The sequence below is a fragment of the Thunnus albacares genome, chromosome 8, assembly GCF_914725855.1.
Source record: "Thunnus albacares chromosome 8, fThuAlb1.1, whole genome shotgun sequence".
NCBI classification, from domain to species: Eukaryota; Metazoa; Chordata; class Actinopteri; order Scombriformes; family Scombridae; genus Thunnus; species Thunnus albacares.
In genome coordinates, this window is record NC_058113.1 from 12,859,907 (window position 1) to 12,869,592 (window position 9,686).

Below are 9,686 nucleotides of genomic sequence, written 5' to 3' on the forward strand. Positions count from 1 at the left end.
TCCCAACTATTACATAAATCTTGGAGAGTCATTCTTTTATTCATAACAGACCTGTATTTAACACTGAGACATTTTTATTTACTCTGGCTATTATATTCTGTCAGTCAAACGCAGATGGGAAATGCTTGATGAATCTCGCTTTTCATAAACATTATGAGTTTTCACAGATTGCACGATCCATTCTTTCTAAATGGACCATCATTTCCTTTTAGGGCCTCATTCTGGTCAGGGAAGCTCCCTCGGCCACATATTCACGACCTTGATTGGGATAAACGACATACTTATTTCATTTTTCTTCCCCTTTCCCCTCTCCTCTCGCCCTGCCACACATTTATTTTTCAGTGTGATTAATACAGCCGTGGGACGCATCGGGCATTATGGGCTCCCAGCGGGGCCCGTCCCTGGAGCTTTTTAGCCTGGTTCAGGATGGGTCAGCCCTGCCTGCTTCATTACGGCAAGGCATTGAGCAATCCATAAAAGTCTATCTAAGCATCTGCCAGCTCCAATGGGCTGTGTGATGGGCACTAATCGGACAGGCTTTCCTCTGCTTTTCATCATGGCTTGGTTATTACGGCGGCTTTAGGACACAGCTAATTAAACAATTTAGAAAAAAAAAGCTTAATTCTGATGAAATTAATAATAATAATTATTATTATTATTACACAGTTACATACATATTCAATTTTATTTTTTATTCATTTTTGTTATTTGATTAAAAAAATATGTATTCCAATATTATGTCACTCACAGTTGTGGCCGTGTGGAGTGTGAAATACTCAAGATCAAATATATCTTATTCCCATCCTCCAAGAAGAGGCCTCCATCATCGCTCCCAGCCAGACTAAAAGCTAATCCTTCATTTTCCAGTTGAATTTGAGCTTGAGTGTTGTCCAAATCTCATGGGACTCCCTTTCACCTTGGTTTTCCTCCTCCTCCTCCTTCTCCACCTCCTCCTCCTCCTCCTCCTCCTCCTCCTCCTCTTCCTTTCGCCCCCTTCCAACTGCTTCATCCAAGGTAGTAATATTTGGCTGCCACCAGGGATGTAGTGCTGGGTAAACCCACCAAAACTCAGTTAACCCACCTTTTAGGGTGACAGAAGTCTTTGTAACATAAATTCATGGTGTACTTTGCAGTGAATAGTGCTGCACTGTCAGGAACGAAAATGTTATGTGTAGGCTCCGAGTCTTGTAAGGTGAACAAAAAAAAAACATTCAGTGATGCTTTTTCTGAAACATATTGATTTTTTTTGTTTATACTGGAGGTTGTTCCTCTTTTGATCATCACTGCCGGAAACTGATATTTTTTACTCACCTTTTTATTTACCTTTGCTTTACTGGCGGCCATCTATATGGAAGTCATGGATGCTATAGCCCCTGGCCAGCTTCCTTTTGCTCAGCCCAAATGCTTTCATTAGGAGATGATTTATTGAAATGCATGCTTTATTCTCAGGTGGGCTCCCTCGGGGACTCAGCACTGTTGTCAAATAGCACCAGAGGCACTCTCCAAAGCACACAGGGGCCCTGCCTCTCTCTCTCTCTCTCTCTCTCTCTCTCTCTCTCTCACCCGCTGCTGCTCCCTCCAAATGTCAACATTTGTTCTCAATGAAAAGAGTTATTGTTTCTGTTAAAAAAGAAAAAAAAAAAAAAAAAAAATGCCAAGCCACCGGCCGCCTTTGAACACATGAAAAGAAACTTCCACCCCACCTCTTTGTTTGATTGAGAGCAACGGCAGGTGAAAATGGGAGCAAGGCGTCCATTGCACATGACAAACCTCAAGCTGTGAAGCCTGTTATGAGAAACGATTGTGAATTCATGCCACAATTAGTCACAATTGTACAGAGGCATTTCCGTTCCTTTTGAAGAACCTCTTCGCCTCACAAACTATTAGCGGAAGAAAACCAGGGTGCCCTTGACACAGTCTAGATATTGATCCTCAAGGGCAAAGCAGACAATTTACTGCATTGCCAAGTCTACGGTAAAATATAAGACCTAGCTAAGCCTTTGCTTTAGAGTAAGGAAACAATTTAAACATATCTAGATAATTCCATCCATTGCATATCAAATACAGTCATAATCCTATCATATTGCTTACCAATGAGGGTGTGTTCATCCATACTAAGGACTAGTTGTCATTGAAAGCTAAATTGATGGTATCGCAGGGCTCATAGGCTTCACATGAGTGTAGACTGGGAGCAAGTAGACTCATTTCCCTTATCGTTGATCAAATAAGCAGCTCATATATGCAGATAATTTATGAGCTCTTTGTATCCTTTATCCTCCCATCAACCCTTTCTCCTCCAAAATGCTTCAGACATTAATCTCTGACGCACACCTGTGTGCCTCACCAACAAGTTAATGCAGCCAAAGTTTTATCATAGCAATAGTCTTTTTTTTTTTCAACAAACTGTGCTTGTGGCTTCAGGCTTGCAGGTGGGATTCTAAATATGACTAGTAGAAAGTGCTGAATTATACACAGGTACAATAAAACTTAAAGGAAAATGACACTAAAATTCAACTTGCATGATATTTAACAGTATGTATTCATGGACCTAAACTTGCGTCTCTTGAGGGCAGACACAAGCTAGATTAATTAGCCTTTCCTTTAAACTAGGATGTATTAATACAGGTATCTCCATTGACAAATCAATTGAGATAAAACTGGAAAAGAAAACCTTAACATTTGTCAAAGATTCTTTGAAATTCAAAGGTGTAAACTTACCTTTAACCTTAATCCTACCGACTGGGGTACCCACAGACCCCAGAGGTCTACTTTTTTTTTCAAATCTCACATGGTCTTTATTCTGTCATTCCAATTTTTCATGACTTTGTCAATCAATTTGTTCTTAATGACTTCATACTATTGTTTTCTGTTTCTGTTTTAATTAGTGCTTTTTAACACCCGATTCTGCCTGTTCAGTTTTAATAGATGGAACTATTTATTGAGTTCATGTTTGCCATGGGTCCTAATTTAAAGTATTACACACTATCAAGGGAGTAGGGACACTCTGTCAGTCATTTTGAAGGCTTTGTGGAAAGATTGTACTTGGGATAAAAGCTGCAATTTGTATTAAATAAAAGTATATGTTTTCATTTTACACAATATGCAAATTAACTGTAACTTTCCTGAAATAATAATAGTCTGTTTTTTTTTTTTAGATGACATTAATTTCATAACTAATAATGTTTTGAGAAGAAATAAGTTAACATTTTGCTATGATGGTTGTTTCTTACAGTAGTTTATTCTTTAGGTCACCAGGGACCCAAGTCGGTAGTTCTTGTATGTTAAAAATATAGGTAGGATGAAGGTTTAAAGGAATTGTATAGACCAATGATATCAACAATGCTTCCAATTATTTTTCATAGCAAGCATTTGCAGTCCTATATTCAATAAAAAGGGGAGAGTGAGAGACGAAAGAGAGCAGCATACAAATCAGGTACAGGTGTGTTTAATAACGCACATCAAAGTGGACAGGGGACTTTAAAAATGAGTCCGGGGTCCTGTCCTCTCGTAAAGGTGTCAGGTGAAATGTTCACTACTTTGGGTGATCAAGGGGAGTAAGCTGTGCAGGATTTTGACACACACACACACACACACACACACACACACACACACACACACAAAGATATGCAGACACACAGATCCTAACATGCTTTTCACTCTCTACCCTACCACACACGCACACACACACACACACACACACACACACACACGCACACGCTAATGCTTGTCCACACGACAGTCTAAACAAGACCATTAGGAGCCCTGACTTCCAGTCCTAATTGACAGTTATGTTTAATGCCTGTGGTGAGTAAACACTTCAGAGTAGTGGACTGCACCTTTGGGCTGTAAATAAACTCCTGCAAAGGTGAATGTAAAAGGTGAGGTGCAAAAGACATAAAATGCAATTTATGGAACTATTGGTGTGATTAATGCAGTGCTTGTGTGTCTGTCTGTGTGAGTGTGTGTTATGGCTACGGTGTTTTCTGCACTTATTATTCACAAGTATGAAAGCGTGTAATACAACTTTGTTGTGTTTGTCGGTGTTTGTGCAAGACAAAGTATAAAACAAAGGATTAACATCTCAGAATCAGAAGGTATTTCATTGATTGGTTGTATGCTGAATACATAATATTTACATCTATATTTAATGTGAAATTCCATCCACAGGTCTGAATATTTCTCATGTGTTCCTCTTAATTTTACAATAGCAGAATGACATTTAAGGTATAGGACAATTATAAAACATGCATAATATGCAATATAGTTTGCCATTAAAAGCACACACACATGTACAGTGTTAGACTGTGAGTGATGGAGTGGTGACATGTGACTTAAGTTACTGTAAGACCAGTAAAAGGAAGCTACTGTTACATAAATGTTACCACTGTCCCCATCTCTGTCATTAAGTGACACACTCGCATGACCGCACACGTACATTTTTTGAGTACAGTCACACACAAAACAACACAAGACTCGCTTAGCGTTTAACCATTTATACACTGTGGTTGTTCCAACAGACTTCAAGAAGGCACTGAAACCCATGTGTGATGTTCACAGGAATATTATGTGTTCATAGTGAAACTACGCCACCTGATGGAGGTACATAATATACAGTAAGTCAGCGAGACACAGATAACTGTGTACAACTGTGTACAAGAAACATTACACCATGCACATACGCAATAGCAGGTATATACACATGTACACATGTAGTTCATTTTTGCATATAAGCACCCATGTTCATCAAATAAAGAAAATAATTTGTAAAATACCAAGCGTATATACTTGTCAATACTTGGTTGGATGATGGATGCTACAATTATAAACTGAAAGTGTCTACTCTGTGACTGTGTGCAACAGCAGAGTCGCATCACAGAGTAGCTAGCGGAGTCAGATTTCACTTATCATGTGATGAGAGTAAGGAGAGTTGACTGACAAGACGATGGCAGAGGAGTTGGTGTCTGTCCTGTCCTGGTCACGAAAAAGATGCAATAAGCATATGTCAACCAAAATCTAAGTCTCATTTTTTGATGTGATAATTAGATCATTAACACATGTAAAGTTGTGCCTGGGAAATACTTTTTTTCATAAATGCTGTGCCTTGTGACAAAAACATTTGAGAAGCACTGAGTTAGATTAGCTAGCTAGCTAGCTAGCTAGCTAGCTAGCTAAAGAGCCCTCTTCTTCACCAACCTGAGCTTGTAGATGAGGCAGTGGCACTCTCACGCATCAGCTGTTACAGCAACAAGAGATAACTCTTCCTCCACCTCCTCTAGCCTCGTCTGCGCCTCGTTGCCTTCATCCTTTTTCTTTTTGAAAAAGCTTCTTATATCTATAGTCCTCAAGTCTCGCCTTGGAGAATTAGCAAGCTAACTAATGTTACCAGATGCCAATAGCTGTGTTTACATCCGGCCTGATGGGAAGGAATTTTCAATCGGGTTCTGAGGGGTTGTGTAAACCTTTGATAATCTGTTCAATAGGAAATTATTAGCGCCTAATAACCACATAAACGCTTACTCCGAATGTTTCTTACTGGTTGGAATAACGTTCAGTATATTCTTTCTGTGCATGTTTGCCCACGCAGGGGTATTATTAGCTGACGTGACAATAGAGAGAGCGCATGTGTGTGACAATGAGTATGAAGTTAGCAGTATACCTGTGAACGTAGCAGTGCAGTGTGTGTAGTTTAGGCTATTTGTCAGTGAATAAATGCTACAACTCCTCAAGACCCAAGCCAAGTTCCCCTGTCCTGGTTGCTACCTGCTGATAAAAGTGAATGGGGGTTAGCCCTGAAGTTAGCAACAATGGGTTAGCCTAAACTGACCAGTTCACTTAAGGTGGACTGAGTTAAGGTGAACCAGCTGTTCTCATTACAGTGACACTCTCAGCCACTCCTAAACATAGAGTGGAGAAATACATGGCTGATTCCCCTCCACCCTCCTCATCGTTGGGTGCATTGGTGGCCAGTAGGAACATTTTCACATATCGCCCTGATGTGTTCATCACTTTTGCACATGTCACAGAGCTGTTCGTATTAAATGCGTCGGCACATGTAAAAACCAGAACATCTTAGATCACATCAACAGTTGACCCGAAATCTTCAATCGGCATGATTTCAATCAGAATGAAAAAAAAAAGTGTGCATGTAACCGCAGCAAATGACAAGCCCTGAAACCACTGTGGAGTCTCTCTCTCTTTCTCTCTCTCACACTCACACAAAATGCTCACGTGCCAAGTAGTGTGAAGCAGATCTGCTGCTTGAACGACACACAGAGGACCGAAATGTACTTGCATTTTTGATCGATGATGTATTATTTTTTAATGCATGATCAGAATGACAGATGAATCTGGGGCTATTTTTTTATTATTTTTATTTTGTGATTAAAAAAAAAAAAACAAAGATCTGGGGCTATTCATAAAATATTTGGGGCTATAGCCTCAGACGGCCGGGCCTAACAACGCCCTCTAAACATTGATGTTGTTAGGGGAAGAGCTAAAGATCTAATGTTAAAGATCAAAGTAAGCGCTCTACAGATATTGAGCGTCATCGATGAATATCTTATCTTGTGAAATGTCAGGTGTAACTGGTAACCCCGGTGTTGTCACACCATTATAAACCGGTGGGAAAAGTTCCTCACCGTGGCATCCCTAATGCACACACCAACACACACACACACACACACCAGGAACTCCTTCATGTTAGTGTGAGGCCTACAGGACAAGAGGTCAAGATTTTGGACACAGCTCAAATGAGACAACAGGGCAGACTGGTTTAACTATAGATATGTGTAGGCTGAGGAAAAGAAGGACAGAAGTACAAAGTGAAACAAATTCAATCCAGTGAATTATGAGGTCAAATAATTTTGGTTGAATTTCTTCTCCTGCAACATTAGTTATCAGATAAATAGCAGTCAGTGATTTCAAAATAAAACATGATCAATAGAATTGAGTTACATCCTGCAACATACTGAAAATCTTGAATAACACTGAAACTTTCAACTTTTATTTTATGTGTAACACTTGCATGAGATACTTTACAACCCATGATGTGATTTAATCCCAACTGACAACATATTATTCACTTTTTTCCATATGGGCAATAAGTGTGTGTGAAGGTGTTTCCACATGCTCCGTAGATGCATATGTGACTGTTTCTCTACACGCTGTGATGTACGTCTGAGTGCAGTTAACACTCAGTTAGCCCTCCATCCTGAATTGCGAACTGTCAGCTTTTAAGATCAGTGAGTCCAAGTGGATGAGACAGACGTGAGAAAACGTGGTTTTCTCCTCCTGTCTGTCTGGCGTGTTTTATAAATGAGCTCAACATGTCTGCATAGAACCTTTTTTTTTCCCCATCACGTACTCTGTGAGACATATCAGGGAAGTGATTCATGTTAAATAGTATCTGTCAGACTTGTCGGCTAATTAAATGAAGCTTTGCTTTAAGCGTACACTTTAGTGTCATGACTTTTCACTTAAATCTACAGCTTTCAACCTAAGCTAGTAGCCACTGAGTAATGGGGTAGTGTGCAAATCAAACAGCATTAAATGTAAATGTATAAAAGAAAAACTCTGACCTATGATGCTAGTGTGAAATGAAAATAACCCAGAAGACATGCCTGGAGGCACAGTCTGAGGCACTATACATTAGCTGCCAAAATGTTCATTTTAGGAATATTCTTTAAACATGTTCCATCACTTCAGATTATATCTAGATGTAGAAAATCAAAGGCAGCTGAAGAAGCCTTTTCGAGCAGTTGGGAAACATCTTTAACACCAAACAGCTTTAACTGCAAGATATCCACCTGGATAAAAGACGAGTGGGATGCACTTTATTTAAGGTAAATGCAAATTTTATTATCTAATTACCTTGTTAAGTTCCATGCGAGTCCATTTCAAATGTTCATCATCAAAACAAATCTATTGCAAGACAAGAACTTCAATATTGGATGATTCTGCAAAACCTTTGATCCGTTTTTTTACATCCCATGTTAATGTTTTTCAAATTATTTTAAAATAAAAGAGAAAGACTGCGGTTATAGCAAATAAGATATGATTAAGGTATAGTAAAGATAAGGCAACAAAAACACTTTGGGGTTAATATAAACGCAACATACCCTCACTTTTTCATTAAACCCAAAGTGTTTACCCACAATTAATTAAAATGCTCTGATGTGAGGCCACTGAATGTTGGAATTGGACATTAATTGTGAAGTGCAGAATTGTCCAATATGGATGTAATTCCGAGGGATACTGGACTGTTTCAGGATCATGTAGCTGTTGAATGCAAAAAAAAGGGAAGATGAATCATATTAATGTCAATAACCAAAAAAAGCTTGAGAAAATGTTGAGTACTGGCAGATGGCACTTATTTTCCCCTTTTACTCCTAAATTGGACTGGTCAGCAAATACAGTGTTTGTCTCCAATGTCTTTGCTGTCCATTGGGAGAGTGTAGACTGTCACGTAATAACACAGTTACCAGTCGCTTCTTTTCACCTGCAGTTGAGCCAGAGTGGGTAACAAGTCCAGACAGGGTAACACTTGCCAAAGCTCAAACTTTACCCCACACTTCCATAGTCTGTACAGGCATTCTGACCTACTGGTGATCCTTCACTGGCTTCCCACTCTGAAAGAAATTCTGGGTGAGTGTTTTTCCTTTGTGCAATGAGGATGCCAGCCACGGCGATATTTGAACAAGACTAAGGCAAGACAAGTCAAGTTTATTTGTATAACATCTTTCAAAAATAAGTTCATTCAAGTGCTTTAAATCATTAACCTGACTACAGCAAGCTTTTTTATCTCGACTTACTTTCAGGAATATTATTAATGTCATAACTTTCTGATACCATGAATGCACAGTTGGAGTCTCTCAATAATAAAAAGGATCCAACTGCTTTGATAAGGGCGATGTTTAGACCAACAACAGCCTCCACATTCATTTCAATTAGTCAGCAATGCCAAGGCAAGGTCCGGCACAAAAAAAGCAGGGTCATCTTGCAAAACAGGTGAACCTGCCTCAACATTTGCTGCTATGCAATGCAATGATGTCTAGTAAGGCAAGTTTAATCTAGTAAGTAAAAAGGTTTGCACTTTTTTGATTCCTGGTTGATACTTTCTAATGTAAGTAGCATTATTCTTCTCTTTCCCTTTACAATCATTAAGAAAGATCAAACCATTGTCACCATGGCCATTTTGGTCTGAATGTCTACTTAAGTTTCTAAGTCACTAGAATATAATGTTATGATGGTATGTGTAGCACACCAGATTACACAAAATAAGTTATATAATTGGGTGTCACAGATGTGCAGGCTAGCATTATGATGTCAGCGGTGTCCTTCATGAGGTCAGTCAAATTTACCTACTAAGCGGCATATCACAGCTCTCATAGCTTAACTTCTGTATACTGTAGCTCTTCAATACAACTTTGATTCTTGATTGAAAGGAAAAGGGGCCATTAGGACTTGTCAGTCAATACACAAAGATGCAATTTATGAAAAAAAGGGAAGGTCTCCAAGCCATTCATCAAGACAGAAGAACCAGGTTGAATATCTAAATATTGAGGACTGAACTTGTTACGCAAAGAATGAAGGTCATCAATTGTGAGATACAGTATTTTTTTATGGAGTGATTTTATTGCATTGATATGTGTATTGCCATTGTTTTAAGTACACGTTTCGGAAGGTCA